The following is a 17222-nucleotide window of genomic DNA, read 5'->3' on the forward strand; positions in this document are numbered from 1 at the left end:
TGCACAATGATCTGTCCACAGGATCTGAATCAGGAACAAGTGCAATATGCAGAATATGCAGAAGTCAGTTAACCATGACACACATTTAGTACTACCAGATTCTTTCAAAACAAGAATGAAAAGCCTGCATTTGTGTAATGGTCTTCATGATTATTGGAGAATGTCTCAAAGTCCTTTACACCCAATGTAGTGCTCTTTGAGGTTTAGTCATTTTGTACTATAGGAAACTTGACAACCAAGTTGTGCTGAACAAGCTTTCACAAACAGGAATATGATCATGACCAGATGTTTGTTTTGAAATTGACTGAAGAATACATACCGACCTGGTCACCAGGGATAATGCACCTACACTTTGATTTCGATCTGAGCAGGCAAATAGAGCCTTGGTGCAAAGTCTCAAAAGAAAGATCAGTGTATCCCGTGCACTGCTCTGGAATGTCAGTCTAGATGTTTTGAGTTCAATCCCTGGAACAAACCACAACAAGGAATATTTATGTTATCAAGGTTATCAACCAAATGGCAATTATTATATTTGTAAGAAGATGCTATTTTCATTATTTTCACTATGGAAGGCAATACAGCTGAGTGTTTAGATCAGTCAGCTATTGTGAATGGAGAAAATTTGGATTTGAATTACATTCTGGGGCATGCTCATGTGATTGTGCATTTACAGGAAACATGAAGTCTTCATTGTGTTGTGTTGAAATGTGTTCACATGATTAAAAAGATTTTGGGAATATGCATTACAACTGACATCATGCACCTTAGCATCTGCTGGTTGTTTCTTAACTGTTTTCTCTACAATTCCAGGATACGGTACTTCACAGGAGAAAGTGAGGACTGCAGATGCTGGAGATCAGAGCTGAAAATGTGTTCCTGGAAAAGGGAGGGAGGAGTCTGAGACGGTCTGCCTCGTGCTCCCACAAGGAGGTTGAACAGTTCATCCACTTTACCAACACTTTCCACCCCGACCTCAAATTTACCTGGACGTCTCAGACTCCTCCCTCCCCTTCCTAGACCTCTCCATTTCTATCTTGGGCGACCGAATCAACACAGACATTTACTATAAACCAACCAACTCCCACAGCTACCTAGACTACACCTCCTCCCACCCTGCCCCTTGTAAAAACGCCATCCCATATTCCCAAATCCTTTGTCTCCGCCACATCTGCTCCCAGGAGGACCAGTTCCAATACCGAACAACCCAGATGGCCTCCTTCTTCAAAGACTGCAGTTTCTCCCCAGACGTGATCGACGATGCTCTCCACCCCATCTCCTCCACTTCCCGCTTCTCCGCCCTTGAGCCCCGCCCCTCCAATCGCCACCAGGACAGAACCCCACTGGTCCTCACCTACCACCCCACCAACCTCCATATACTTCGTATCATCCGTCGTCATTTCCGCCACCTCCAAACGGACCCCACCACCAGGGATATATTTCCCTCCCCTCCCCTATCAGCATTCCGAAAAGACCACTCCCTCCGTGACTCCCTCGTCAGGTCCACACCCCCCACCAACCCAACCTCCACTCCCGGCACCTTCCCCTGCAACCGCAAGAAATGCAAAACTTGCGCGCACACCTTCCCCCTTACTTCCCTCCAAGGCCCCAAGGGATCCTTCCATATCCGCCACAAATTCACTTGCACCTCCACACACATCATTTACTGCATCCACTGCACCCGATGTGGCCTCCTCTATATTGGGGAGACAGGCCGCCTACTTACAGAACGTTTCAGAGAACACCTCTGGGACACCCGGACCAACCAACCCAACCATCCCGTGGCTCAACACTTCAACTCCCCCTCCCACTCCACCAATGACATGCAGGTCCTTGGACTCCTCCATCGCCAAAGCATAGCAACACGACAGCTGGAGGAAGAGAGCCTCATCTTCCGCCTAGGAACCCTCCAACCACAAGGAATGAACTCAGAGTTCTCCAGTTTCCTCATTTCCCCTACCCCCACCTTGTTTCAGTCCCAACCCTCGAACTCAGCACCACCTTCCTAACCTGCAATCTTCTTCCTGATCTCTCCGCCCCCACCCCACTCCGGCCTATCACCCTCACCTTAACCTCCTTCCACCTATCGCATTTCCAACACCCCTCCACCAAGTCCCTCCTCCCTACCTTTTATCTTAGCCTGCTTGGCACACTTTCCTCATTCCTGAAGAAGGGCTCATGCCCGAAATGTCGATTCTCCTGCTCCTTGGATGCTGCCTGACCTGCTGCGCTTTTCCAGTAACACATTTTCAGCTATGGCACTTCACACTCAAGCACAAACAGTATGTGCCAACGAGCAATGGAAATGTATAGTATGTCAAATGGTAGTCACAATTTATGTTTTGTTAGCTATGGTTAGCGAGTATGCTCACCTCTGATTCACAGCCCGGTGCGTTCAAGTCCGACTTCAGAGTTTGAGCTCAACAAATTCAGGCTGACACTCCACAGCAGGACATACAGAGTGCTGCATTGTTTGATATGCCATCTTCCAGACGTGACATTAAATCGAGGTCTTGCCTGCCGTAACAGCTCCCATGGTACTATATAGAATAAAGTTGAGAGTGTGGTGCTGGAAAAGCACAGCAGATCAGGCAACATCTGCGGAACAAGAGAATCGACGTTTTAGGCATAAGCCCTTCATCAGGACACTGATGCCTGAACATCGACTCTCCTGCTCCTCAAATGCCGCCTGACCGGCTGTGCTTTTCCAGCATCACACTCAACTCTGATCTCCAGCATCTGCAGTCCTTACTTTCTCCTTTATCGAATAAAGACAAGGGATTTATCCCTACGTCATGGCCAGTACTTATCCTGCAGTCACTGCCTATGGTTACACACCGGTTGGACATTGAGACAGCTGAAGCCTTTGAGTTCTGGTACAAAGCTGAATTGATGTATGGAATTCACAATATCTGCTGTCACTGGCACTGTCCATCTTCAGGACATCTGCAATTCCGGAGAAGTTGTGTGCTCATTCTGCCTGCTTGACTCTGGAAACTGGTGTATGTTTTGTGTTTTGCTCTCTATAAATAGAGTCTCCCTTGCCCCACAACTGTGAGAAATTGCAATTATCTCTAGCTCCATCCTAGAACCAAATGCATTAAACACTTTGAAAGTTGTTGGTGATATTGTCTTTGTCCTGCTCTCAGGGAGTACTTGTGGCAGCAGCTTGTTCAAATCTCAGTGAGACTATTCAAGTAATAAAATTCACTGAAGTTCAGGCAGGACAACTGCCCCTGAACAACCTGGGCACTTATGGCCTCCTGATAAGATCCCTTCTCCTTCTTTTTCTGCTCTTCCTGTTCTGTATCAACTCTGATTACCTAAAAGGGTTTACATGTTGCATTCCAAGGGACTTCTTAGAACATCACCTATGCATGCAATGGTTGGTTTGTGCAGAAGCCTCAATGTCTAGTTGTATCGCAACTGCCTCACCACTCTCTGTTGGGAGTTTCAGCCTTTCTGCTGTTCACAGCCTCAACAATTGCCATTCTAATACTCAACACTGTGTCCTCTTTGGGAATTAGGACATTTCGCTATTGCTATCACCCATCAGGTTAATATCTATTGCCTCCTTCAGGAGAATGGGAAGAAAGACAGTGAGTGGCTGACGAGGCCTTCATCGTGCAAGCTGCAAGATATGCTTCTGATGCTTGCAGCAGCGCTAAATGTGTGAAAGTGAGATGTTAGGTATGAATGATAATTAACCTAGATTGTTAGTATATGACTGACTGACTGACTGATGTGGGGCCAATGAATTGAGTAGTGAGTGAGGCTGATAGTGCAGTTAGTAAAATATGCCTTTTGACATACATTCACTGACCTTGGCAATTTGTATGAGGACATTGAACTCCTTACAGCAGTGACCCCTGCCTATGGTTTCCATGCCTGTCTGCTCTCACTACTTTTGACTGTGTGTCTTGCCTGAAGGGTATCCTGCCCACCATTGCCCACATTTTCAGATAGAGGAATTGTTTATTTTCCACCTCCTCCATCATGGTCTCCCATACAGTACTGGAAACCTTGGGGCCTTCTGTCTGCCACACTCTGTCATTTTTCACCAAAACCTCCTGCATAATCCTCCATTCACAGTATACCTCCCTTTAAGAAGTGCTGGCTAGCTTTTAAGTGTTGCAAACTGTTACTATTTTGGGATCTCACTGATGCATGCAGCCAATAAACAGCAGGTTTTAGTGTTGGCTTCATGCGACCTTCAACAAATATACAGGGAGCACAAAGTTGGCTTATTGCCTCCATTACATTGAATGGGTGTGAATTAATTGTGTCGTAATTCCTATTCCCATTTTTGGGAGTTGTTTAGTATTGATTCCTCAATAGCCCCCTCCTCCAGCAACTACCTAAAGTACCCAGAAGGGGCTATAGTGGCACAGCAATAATGTCAACACCTCTAAAATAGGAGGCCCACCCACGCCAGCGATGTCTAATAATTTCACTGAACAGGATGATTGAAAATATCTAAAGTTCCCAGCAGTTTGAAACAAATCTTGGTGAATAGGAGCAGCTCTGTTGATGTTACAATTTGATTTAAAAGTTCTACTTGAGGCGATAATTGAGCAAGAGAACATTGGTTGGCAAAGCTGACTGTATGACACAGAAGCATTTGGATACTGACCTTATTTGAATAATTTAAAAGCACTTAAAACACACACAAGTTTTGAACTGCTGACTAATGATTGAAGAAGCAAAGACAATGCGGAACTATGTTTCACCAAAGCTGGGAAGCTGAATGGAGATTTTGTAAATTACTTGGGAAAAGATATTTTTGGTTAAGTTGTTGACTTAAGAACAATTTCAGACAACATCAAGGGACTACAGGTTGCCAGAGACTGAGCTCTTCAAGTTGAAAATATTGCTCCATCAATTAAATTTGAGGTTCTTCCTAGAAAATCCAGCTGATTAAAAAAAGCTGGAAATATTCTGCAGATCGGACAGAAAATGTAGGAAAAACAGGAGTCACTCACCATTTCAGCTCCTCAAATGCCTCCTCAGATCCAAAGGTTATAAAGCCCAAAACATCAAGTAACTTCAATTTGAAGATGCTGCCTGGTTTGCTGAGCATTTCAGCATTTGCAATATGTTAGGTTTGTTTTGGTATAGTGCTTGTATTTTGTTATCCTTATTTTGTGTAGGAAACCTTTATTCCTCATAATGCTGCAGTTGATCTGTTAATAGCACATATGTGGAAATTAATTTTTAAAAATTATATTTATATTGTGTCTTTAAATTAATAAAATATCCCAAGGTGCTCCACAAGAGGACTACATCGAACCACATGTGATAATGGTCAGATAACTGAAAGCTTGGTCATTGAGGTAGGTTTTAAGGTGGACTTTAGAGATAGAGAAGAGTAAAGAGTGAGTTTATTACCTCCAGGGTTAAGGACCTAGCACAGTCACCAGTTTTGCAACAATAAAATTGGTGACACTGAAGAACCCAGAATTCAATGAATGTGGATATCTCAGAAGAGATTACAGAGACATGAGGGGTGAGACCACAGAGGGACTTGAAACAAGGATAAGTATTTCAAAAACAAGACATTGGCTCCTAGTGAAGGAATACAAGTCAGTGAACTTGGAGGCATTAAAACAATGAAACTTTGAAAACACAGAGAGCAGAGGACAGTATACTTCTCAATGATTAACTGAAGAATAGCAAATGTTGGACCTCCAAAGACAGACAAAATGTGATGAACAGAAGAGAATTCATTCTTCCAATAGGTGTGGAGGGATGTCCCAAGCATGGACAGACTGAAAAAGAATATGTAATCAGCCTGTTTGGACTTGATAAATCCTTAGGGCAGATGGATGTTAAACCTCAAGCTTCTAGAATAGACACAGGGAAACTACAGCTACAGCACAACATCCCTCGGAAAGCTTAATGATATCATTGAAAACTTTGGAGCAATTTCCATTACATGTGCAACTGCTTAGGTCTTTACCAAGTGTTACCAATTATCTATGGCTTTATGGGACTTCTAATTAGCTTTGAAGTTCTGGCAGATTTTTTTTCATTTCATTGATCAGTCGGGACTCAAGCCAAATGACTGACAGAATTATTTAGTCGTTTGGAACTAAATAACAGTCAATGCCTTTGCCAACACAGTTCAGCCAAACATCTCCTAATAATGGGAATCACAGCTTTTCCCCAAATTATTTACAAATAATCAGGTCAGTCCAAAGGATGGTTTCAATTGTGTGCAGCTGTTGAGTACGATGGAAAAAGTAATAATCAGTTCATTTTGAACCATTTGCACCTCAGCCATGGATTTGGATCAGGCCTCTGTTTCTCCATATTGTACCTCATCAGTGTCATGTTCACTGTGAATAGTTGCATCTCTGCCAATATCATATAGCTGGTGGATAATTATATTGCTTTATGGGAGCATATGGTAAAGTACTATAATCTCAAGTAAATCTGCGCTGTTGCTCATGGGACATATTTAGCTCTTTTGAAAAAAAATCAGCTTATAAATGTGGTTACAATAATGAAACCATCCTGTTTTTTTTAAAATAAGCATTTTGCTTTTGTGTTTGGTACATGATGTAGGTAAACAAATTATTAGATCAAATCTGGGTTGAGACACAGATACTTAGGAACATAAATTAGAAACATTGGATCTGCACTAAATTAGTTATTAGTTAATGGTGCACCCATTTTAAAAAAGAATTCTAAATTTAATGGAACTCTCCAAATGACACAATTTCACATAGATTCAGCTGAGATGTAATTTAACTCAATCATTACATTGTGCACAAACTTTACAATATTCACTAAACTGGTTATTTTCTAGTTCAGTATTTGCCCTGTTGAATCCACTAACAGTGACAAAAGTTAACATTCAGCAAAGTTACATTACATGGAAGATTGCAGCCTTAACTCTGGTCTTTCTTTTCACATTAGTGAGCTCACTCATTGTGCAATTTTGTGTAAACTTCATCAAAGTTGTTAGAGGATAGACAAAATTTGTGCTAAATCCCATAATTATTGTGACCACTGCTGCCTGGCTGTGCTGGATCAGGGTCATCTCGCTGACAAAGATCACAAGAGTTAGTTAAAGTTAGCAAATACATTGTTTACTGCATTACTGCATGATACTTAAGATCCACCAAAACTTTCACGTCTCTACCTTGACAGTGTCGATCTTGCTGTGAGTCTGTCCATATGATATTATCACAGAGGGCGGTGCTTATCACACCGTTCAAGATATTAACCCTTTCAGATTCATTGGAATAGTAATCAGATAAATCTTGCATTAAAAGTCAGGTTTTAAAAGCAAAATAATAGCTTTGTGTTTTAATGGAAAGGGCTGTCATTTGACAAGTAGACGTTTTCGTTCACTTGCCTGTATGGGAAAAGCGATGTCAATAATGTGTGAGTATGACCAATTTGTTCTAACTTGCTGTTTGGCGAGGTGAACCATTGGGCTAAGAACTCATTTTAATTAACTCTTCAGTCAAAAAAATGCAACAAATAAAATGTGGCTTTACTATTAATTTGGATGTTGGGATGGGGCGAACATTGTTTTATGTACAGCAGATTAAAAATCGAAGACAGGAAAGAGTTTACTTTCCAATTTGCCAGAATTAAAAGAATAACTTAGCCCTTCGGTGTGACAAAGTCATCATTATGGAATGATTTGATTATGCTACCGCTCACCCATCCTGGGTCAATCTTTCAGCACAGATTTAAAGAGGAACGTTGCATGGATAAAGATTCCATGGAAGGACTTCCATGAACCAGAAACACTGTTTGTGCAGTTCAAGATCAGGAGTCAATTTTTAGGAGAGTGTATTTTGTATCATCTCCAGGATTCAGACAGTTAGAGAAATTGAGCTTATTCACAAAATAAACATGCATTCTAAAAACTTTATACTGATACAGTAGATTCAAGCTTCAACATTAGATTCAAGCAGCAGAACTTCAACTCATCTAACCCACAGATTCACAGTCTTCCTCACTTCTTTCTCATAATCCTGGAGCCTTTTTCTTGGTAAGAATCTGTGTAGTTTCTAATTACAACCGTGAGGTTTCCAAACCTTCAGTTTGCAGTACAGGGCTTGAAAATTGCTGGAAAAAGACAGATTTTATTGAAGTTTTTCAGCTTGCACTAATCAAGATCAAGCACAAGAATACCAATGTAAAGAGCAACCATCATCTATACTAAATGAGTACCGATTGGTTGGCAAGTGGACTTTGATTGGTATAGATGTTGCTTTTTGTTTAATTCATTCATGAGATATGGACATTGCTGGCTGGCCAGCATTGCTAGTTTCCCCTTGGGAAGGTGGTGGTAGCTGCCTTCTTGAACCATTATACTCCAATGCTGTTTGGGAGGGAAATCCAGGAATTTGACCCAGCGACAATGAAGGGATGGTGATATATTTCCACTTCAGGATGGTGAGTGGCTTGAAGAGAAACTTGCAGATGGTGGTGTTCCTATGTACAGAGGAACATCGATTATCTGAACAAGATGTGCAGGCACTATTTCGTTCACATAATTGATTATTTGGTTAATTGATTCATTGCCTTTCCTCTGGGCCTTGGAGTTTTCTGTTAAGTCCGCTCCCCATTCAGGAGATTAGGAAGCAGCTCACCGCGAGTGAGCCCTTGCCCCCACCTGTCCCCAACCCTGTCCACCCCCGCCCCCCGCAACCCAACCCTGTCCAACTCCATCCACGTCTGCCCCCCACCCCCACTTTGCCCGCAGCCCCGTCCAACAACCCCCATCTGCCCCAACCCCCACCTTGCCCCAATCCTGTCCAATACTGCCCCCCACCTGCCCCCTGCCCATCCCCCAACTCTATCCAACATCGCTCCCCAATCTGCCCCCACCCCACCCAGCCCCCCAACCCGTGCAACACTGCCCCCACTGTCTGCCCCACACTCCATCCCCAACCCTGTCCAACACTGTTCCCGTCTGCCACTACCCTCACCCTGCCTCCCCACAACCCTGTTCAACACAGATCCACCCAACCCACCCCCCACCTGTCCAACACTGCCCCTCTTCCCCCAACCCCCAAACCCATCTAACACTGCCCCCTTCCCCCCCAACCCCCAAAATCCATCCAACCCCTTCCCCACCTTCCATGTGCCCCGGGTCTGCCCCCACCCATCCCCGACAGCTCTCCGGGGCAGCCGGCCTAGCCACCAACAACAAGACTGCTGCAGCCTTTTGGGGGGTGGGTGAGACTCACGCTCACACACAAACACACACACACACACATACACACACAAATACACACATGCACATACACACACACACACATACACACACACACACCCACACAAATACACCCACACACACACACACGCACACTCACACACACAAACACACACACACACATACACAAACACATACAAACACACAACTTTTTCCACCTTTCCACCTTTGCCCTGTACAGGACAATGTTGGAGAGATTCTCTGGGGAAGAGGGGTTTAGGGTACACCCCTGTGTAGAAGTCCAGGTAAAGTGTGTGGGGAGAGAGAGAGAAGGGAGGGGAGGTCAGTCGTTTGGAGATGGTGTCTGGGTTCCCATCGATGTCCAGGACTGTTCTCGGCAGCATTTCAGTAAACCAAGTTTGTTTTTAATCATTGTAAACAAAAGATGCGATCAGTTTTGGAAACATGTCTTTGATGTAACGTTTCTATCAGGACCTCGAGATTCGGATAATTGATATTTGGATAATTGAGGTTCCTCTGTACCTGCTGCTGCTGTCATTCCTGATCAAAGTGGTCGCAGGTTTGGAAGGTGCTGGCTAAGGATCTATGGTGAATTTCGGCAGTGCAACTTGTAAATAGGACATACTGCTGCTAAGCAGCATTGATGGTGGAGGGATTGGGTGTTTATGGATGATGTAAAAACAATGACTGCAGATGCTGGAAACCCTGATGAAGGGCTTTTGCCCGAAACGTCGATTTTGCCTGTCCTCGGATGCTGCCTGAATTGCTGTGCTCTTCCAGCACCACTGGTCCAGTTTATGGATGCTTGCCAGTCAAGCGGGTTGCTTTGTCATAGAGTCATACAGCATGGAAACAGATCCTTCCGTCCAACATAATTCCAAACTACATTAGTCCCACCTATCTGTTCTTGGCCCATATCGCTTCAAATCTTTCTTATTCATGTACATATCCAACTGTCTTTTAAACATTGTAATTGTGCCCACATCCACCACAGCCTCACTCCACACTTGAACCACCCTCTGTGTAAAAAATGTGCCTCTCATTTCTTTTTAAATCTCTCTCCTTAAAAATGTTCTGCCTTGTCTAGAAAATCCTCATCCTAAACAAAAGACACCTACAATTAGCTTTATCTATGCCCGTCATGATTTTATAAAACTTTTATAACGTCACCTCTCAACCTCCTGCTCCAGTGAAAAAAGACCCAGCTTATCCAGCCTTTCTTTACAATCAAATCTCCCGTGCCTGGCAACATCCTGGTAAATCTGTTCTGAAGTGTCTTCAGCTTAATAATATCCTTCCTATAACTAGTCAACTTAAACTGGACACAATACTCCAGAAGAGACCACACGAATGCCCTGTACAACCTCAATGTGACTTCCCAATTCCTATACTCAAAGGACTGAGCAATGAAGATAAGCATGCTAAACACCTTTTTAATCACCCTGTCTATATGTGATGCAAACATCAAGGAATCATGTACCTGCACTTATTTGGTCCCTCCACTCTACAACATTATCCAAAGCTCTACTATTAATTGTGTAAGCCCTATCCCTGTTTGTCGTACCAAAATGCAACACATCGTATTTATCCAGATTGAACTCTATCAGCCAATTTTCAGCCCACTGACCTTGTCCTGGACAGTGTCAAGTTTCTTGAGTGTTGTTGGACCTAAATCCATTCTGGCAAGTGAGATGTACTGCATCACAGTCCTGACTTGTACCTTTTAGATGGTGGACAGCCTTTCGGAAGTCAGGAGAACGGTTACTCACTCCTGTATTCATAGTCTTGGATCTGCTGCATGGTGGGTCCATTTGGATGGTGGTAACCCCCAGGATCTTGAGAGTGGGGTTTCAGTGAATGATAACACGAGCGAATGTCAAGGAACGGTGCTTAGATTGTTTCTTATTGGTGATGGCCATTGCCTAGCATTTGTGTAGCGAGAGTATTACTTGCCATTTGTCAGGAAAAGCTTGGATATTGTCCAGGAGTCTTGCTGATTTGAACATGCACTGCTTCAGTATCAAGAAGTTGTTAAAGGTGCTGGCATTGTGCAACCTTTGGTAAACATCCCACTTCTCATTTTATGATGGAGGGAAGGTCATTGATAAAGTAACTGAAGATGTTTGGGCCAAGGACACTACTGTGAGGAACTCCTGCAGCGATGTCCTGGAGCTCAGATAATTGACCTGCAAAAACCAAGACCATCTTCATATGTCAAGAGTATTGCTGGAAAAGCACAGCAGGTCAGGCAGCATCTGAAGAGCAGGATAATTGACTTTTCAGGCATAAGCCCTTCATCAAGAATGAGGCTTGTGGGCTGGGGGCTGAGAGGTAAATGGGAGGGGGTTTGGGGGGAACGCAACAAGGACAGAACCCCCCTGGTCCTCAACTTCCACTCCACCAACCTCTGCATATATCGCATCATCCTCTGCCACTTCTGCCACCTCCAAATGGACCCCACCACCAAAGGTATATTTCCTTCCAAACCCCTATCAAGATTCCCTCTGTGACTCCCTCATCAGGTCCACGCCTCCCACCAGCCACCCCATTCCTGGCACCTTTCCCTGCCACCGCAGGAAGTGCAAACCTGTGCCCATACCACTCCCCTCACCTCCGTTCAAGGCCCCATGGGACCCTTCCACATCCATCAGATGTTTTCCTGTACCTCCGCCAATCTCATCCACTGTATCCTTTGCACCCAGTATGGTCTCCTCTACATCAGGGAGACAGGATGCCTTCTTGTGGATCATTTCAGAGAACATCTCTGGGACACCTGCACCCACCAACCCATGGCTGAACACTTCAACTTCCCCTCCCACTCTGTCCTGGACCTCCTCCACCGCCGAAATGTTACCACCCGACCTCTGGATGAAGAACGCCTCATATTCAGTCATGAGACCCTGCAACCACACAGAATAAATGTGGATTTTAACAGCTTCCTCACTTACCCTCCCCCCACATTATCCCAGTCCCTAGCCTCCAACCCGGCACCCCCTTCCTGACCTGTCCATCACCTTTCCCATCCATCCGCTCCACTTCCCCCTGACCTATCAACTTCTCCCTCAGCTTCATCCACCTATCGCTTTCTCAGCTACCTTCCCCCCAAACCCCACACCCCTCTCATTTATCTCTCAGCCCCCGCCCACAAACCTCATTCCTGATGAAGGGCTTATGCCTGAAATGTCGACTCTCCTGCTCCTCGGATGCTGCCTGACATGGTGTGCTTTTCCAGCAACACACTCTCGACTCTGATCTCCAGCATCTGCAGTCCTCACTTTCTCCATCTTCCTATGTGTCAGACGTGACTCCAAGCTGTAGAGACTTTTGACCCCGATATCCATTGATTTTAGTTTTGCTGGCACTCCTTGATGCCACGTTCTGTCAAAAGCAGCCTTGATGTCAAGAGCTGTTACTCTCAACTCACCTCTGGAATTCAGCTGTTTTGTCCATGTCTGAACCAAGGCTGTAATGAGGTCAGGAGCTGAGTGGCCCTGGCAGAACCCAAACTGGGCATTACTGAGCAGGCTATTGCTGAGCAGGTGCTGCTTAATAACACTATTGATGACACCTTCCATTCCTTTACTGATGGTTGAGAGTAGACAGATGGGGCAGTAAGTTGTCCTGCTTTTTGAGTACAGGACAGACCTGGGCAATTTTCCACACTGTTGAGTAGATGCCAGTGTTGTAAATATATTGGTACAGCTTGTCTAGGGGAGCGGCAAATTCTGGAGCACAGGTTTTCAGTACTTTTTCTGAAGTGTTGACAAGGCCCATAGCCTTTGCAGTATCCAGTGCCTCCAACCGTGTTTTGATATCACGTGGAGTGAATCGAATTGGCTGAAGACTGGATTTGGTACTGTTGGGGACCCCTGAAGGAGGCAAAGATAGATCATCTTTCTTTACTCAGCGAGTCGTGAGTTCATGGAATGCCCTGCCAGTAGCAGTGGTGGACTCTCCCTCAATATGGGCATTTAAGCGGGCATTGGATAGGCATATGGAGGATAGTGGGCTAGTGTAGGTTAGGTGGGCTTGGATCGGCGCAACATCGAGGGCCGAAGGGCCTGTACTGCGCTGTATTCTTCTATGTTCTATGTTCTATGTTCTATCATCTGCTTGGCACTTCTGATTGAAGATTGCTGAGAATGCTTCAGCCTTATTTGTTGCACTGATGTTCTGGGCCCTCCCAACACTGGGAATGGGGATATTTGTGGATCCTCCTCCTCCAGTGAGTTGTTAATTGTCCACCACCATTCACCACTGGATATGGCAGGACAGCTGTGCTTAGATCTGATCCATTGGTTATGGGATCACTTAGCTCTGTCTATCACTTGATGCTTATACTGTTTGGTGTGCAAATAATCCTGTTTAGTGGCTTCATCAGTAGCTGGTTCAGTACTTTGTTCTGAATAGCCAAAAGAATATGCTGCTGAAGTGATTTGTTTGTCTTTGGGGGCTATGGCCTAGATACCTGGCAATACACCAGCACTGAAATTCATATACCGCATTACCTCATTTGTGTAATAGTCAGAATGTCAGTTTGGCTTGACAGCAGCATCCTGTTAGTGACAGATACAACTTCTGTTGGTACTGTATAGGAGCACCGTGACACAGCGAGTTCACATGTTGCTTAAACCTTTAAGATAACTTGCTTTCCAGGGTAATCTGAGGTAGACTTGGAACCTTTCAGTGTGCTTGTGTAATATGCAGTGAAAAATGATGAGAGGGGCAGCCATATCCCACAAGATGTTTTTAATGCACCCGATTTCAACATCAAGTTTGCATAGTGGGAACAAATGGCTCAGGCCATATTTACATGAATGCTGATGAGACCAATCTTATAGCATATGGAACAATGTATATCCAGTGCGTATATGAATCAGTGAAGGTAGGTTTGAGCGCATAATAATAGAGAATCCCTTGGCTGATTTCTCATCTAGGAAAGGGAGTTCATTTAACTGTTCCATTTGAGCACAGGATGGAACCAATTGAGACATATTAGCAAATTCTTGCAAGCAGCAGTGGATAACATAAAGCAAATGAATCATCAACACATCAAAAATGTACAATGGGTGGGAGCTCTGATGTCTTTCTATTTCATGGAATCAAACAATGATGTGAGATGTAATCCTCATAGGGATCCCATTGCAACATAATCTATTTAGGCATGCATGGTGTCATTAAAAGTGAACTCAACAAGTGAATGGTTGAATTCACAAATTCAATCACTACTGATTGAATTCATACAATGGTGACAAGTCTAGATTGCATATGTGGTTCATTCACCATGACAAAGCCTTTACCAAACAGCGTTCACTTGCCAGCCAATCAGCATTCTCCCCTTATTCAATCTATATGTTGGTTCCCTTTAAGTAGGTAGTCTTGTGAATTGTCCTGATGAGTACAACATGAAAAGCTTAGACAATGTGTGCCCTGTCTGGTCCTGTGAGCTTTCTTGGACAAAGATTAAGGATTCCTGTGTTGGTAAACCTTTCCACAAATTTAGTAAAAGTACGACTGTCCTGTATTTCCTATTTTCTTTTGTTATGTTTGATTTTCAAATATAGTTCTTAATTTGAATTTGCCGTCTGTTCAATCCTTTGATAAGGATTTACATTTTCTCATGTAATTCCTTTAAGTTCTGACATCAAATGTGTAATCTTACTGATCAATCCTTCCATAAGTGGAACATCTCTTTTGATATAATGAGTTCAAATCTGCAAGCAGTGCTCCAGATGTGGGTTAACTAATGTTAAATCCAGCATTAATGTGAGCTCTCTGGATTTGTATGTTGACATTTCCTGTTACATATACCAATATTGTTTTCTTTTAAATCATGAGAACTCTATGTTGTACTGTTGGCTTTAGTGATCTATGCAACTAAATCCCATCTTGTCCTCTAAGACCTCAAATATAGTTCCACTTAGCACCTAATCCACATCAACCTTTTTTCTGCCAGATTTTTCAGACTTACTTATCCAAGTATTAAATTGCATCTTTTCTTTTTCTTTGCTTACAGATCAACTTTAGAAAGATATTTTTGAATTGACAGTCATCACTTGGAACTGTTTTGATTAAAATAAGAAACAAAAAAATCTACTGACTATATTTATTTACTCATCTGACATCTAAAAAAAACTTGTTCCATCATTTACATAGGGTACATTTAGTATTTGGCTATTTAATGAATGAATCAAATAGAGTTTCCACCCTCAAGTAAAGGTACTACATTTTGCATTGCAGCCAACAGGAGGAGGGGAGAGGAGAAAGGGTGGCAGAGCTGGACGAGCAGTGAGTGGACAGTAGCATCTCTCTCTTCTGTTTCCTCAGCATTTTGTTAGCAGCTGGCAAGATGGAGCATGGTGAAACTCTGGCTGCCACTGAAGGACTCCTCCCCACTGCTGATGGCATTTTATCTGTCACGTGTGCAGACTGCCTGGTGAACTCTGTTCACCTTGCGCTGGGGTGGGGTGGGGGGGAGTGTGATTGCTTTGTGGGGAGGGGGGGAGGTGGCTTGAGGAGGCAAGCCATCTTGATCATGCACTCTGCAGCACATGGAGGGCACATTTCCACAATAACACTATCTCTCCCCACCCCCAGCCATCATCATCAGCAAGACCCCACCATCCCATATTGCAAGGGCTGCCTGCCCAAAGAGCTGTGAACACACTGTTTGGCTGGCAGTGGTTTGAAGATGGACAGTTTTTGAAAGGGATGGCAGCTCCCTGCAAGATGGTTGAAATATCCAACCAGGTGTCCAGCCCTAAAATGTCTAAGGAAGTCTTTTGGTCTCTCACAAAGCCCAGATCAAAATCCAGTTCTGTAAAGACACCACACTGATGCACCAAATATGATTCACCAAAGAAGTAATCATGTACAGGAACAGCTTCCAATTAAATGGTTCCTTTGTTTCTTTTGTCTTATCTTCATTCCCTTTGGCTCTGGAAACCAAATATTTCTGTCATCCTGCCTTTCACCCTCTCAGAGCTTTCTCTTCCCACACAAACCTTGCTCAAAAAATTGGTTACATCACTAATGTCTCCCAATTTTGCTGAAGGGTCACAATCCTGAAACATTAACTCTGTTTCTCTCTCTACACAGATGCTGCCTAATTTCCCGGGTTTTCCCAGCATTTTCTGTTTTCCAGCCAGAATGCCTTGTTTTTCATTCACATGGTGTGCAGTAGCTTATCCGAATGAGATGGGCGGGGAGTATTTTGTTTGGATAATTGATTGTTCGGATAATCGATCTGATCATAAACAAGCAGTAATTTATGAGTGCTGGTTATCCGAACATTTCTTGGTTATCCGGTAATGCACGTCATAATGCCGTTTAACCGATCTATCATAAACAAACGGTAATTTAAGTAGCGATTATCAAACATTTCTTAGCTATCTGGCAATGCACGCCAATGCTGAGTTGCCTAATGCTGTTTTTACGGGACCATGAGATCTTGTTCGGGCAATCTGAAATTTGGATAATTGATGTTCAGATAATCGAGGTTGTGGTGTATTTTGACTGACAAAGAATCCCAAAGGGCACGGCCAGATAGGGGAATAACATACACTGAACATAAAATAGGAATGTTTGTTTCAGTTGGTCCAACTGTCTTTTCTTTGGAAAAGACAGGAGGTTAGTGTTTCAATACTTGTATCTTCTTAGCTTAGTGAGTAACTCAGGAACAGGGGAAGTAATATATGCCTATATTTTAAATGATGGATTAGTAACAAATTGCTGTTTATCATTAACTGGTTAAAAATGCATTGCATAATCAGAATGCAAGGAAGTGAATAATAATGTGTTCCACAGCTTTAATTAAGAGCTGCCTGCTTTTAATCACCATATCCTCATTTTTCCAAGTCTATGTAAAAATCAAATTGATATAAGTTAATTACCAAGAGCAATTTATCCACCCTGTAGGGGGTTTGACTTCAATTATTCCATCATTTTAAAAATTGCTTCCAAACCTTTAATTAGAAATAGTAGCAAGAGTGGAGTGAAGAAAACCCCTTAGAGATAGCCAATG

The 17222-nt window shown here is 43.5% G+C and overlaps 2 long non-coding RNA genes across 8 annotated transcripts in view; one reads left to right on the plus strand and one right to left on the minus strand.

Moving 5' to 3' along the window:
* Nucleotides 1-17222, minus strand: part of LOC122553721 (uncharacterized) — a 324639-nt gene that overhangs the window by 107061 nt on the left and 200356 nt on the right. For all 4 annotated transcript variants that reach the window (XR_015757931.1, XR_015757933.1, XR_015757932.1 and 1 more), the window contains one exon: nt 320-465. This is a non-coding gene — a long non-coding RNA (uncharacterized LOC122553721). The remainder of the gene's footprint in view (nt 1-319; nt 466-17222) is intronic.
* LOC122553722 (uncharacterized) overlaps nt 1-17222 on the plus strand; it is a 171733-nt gene that overhangs the window by 55050 nt on the left and 99461 nt on the right. The window lies entirely within an intron of this gene.

The sequence above is a fragment of the Chiloscyllium plagiosum genome, unplaced genomic scaffold (genome assembly GCF_037043375.1).
Source record: "Chiloscyllium plagiosum isolate Xiang-an unplaced genomic scaffold, Cpla_swu_hap1 HiC_scaffold_8, whole genome shotgun sequence".
NCBI lineage: Eukaryota > Metazoa > Chordata > Chondrichthyes > Orectolobiformes > Hemiscylliidae > Chiloscyllium > Chiloscyllium plagiosum.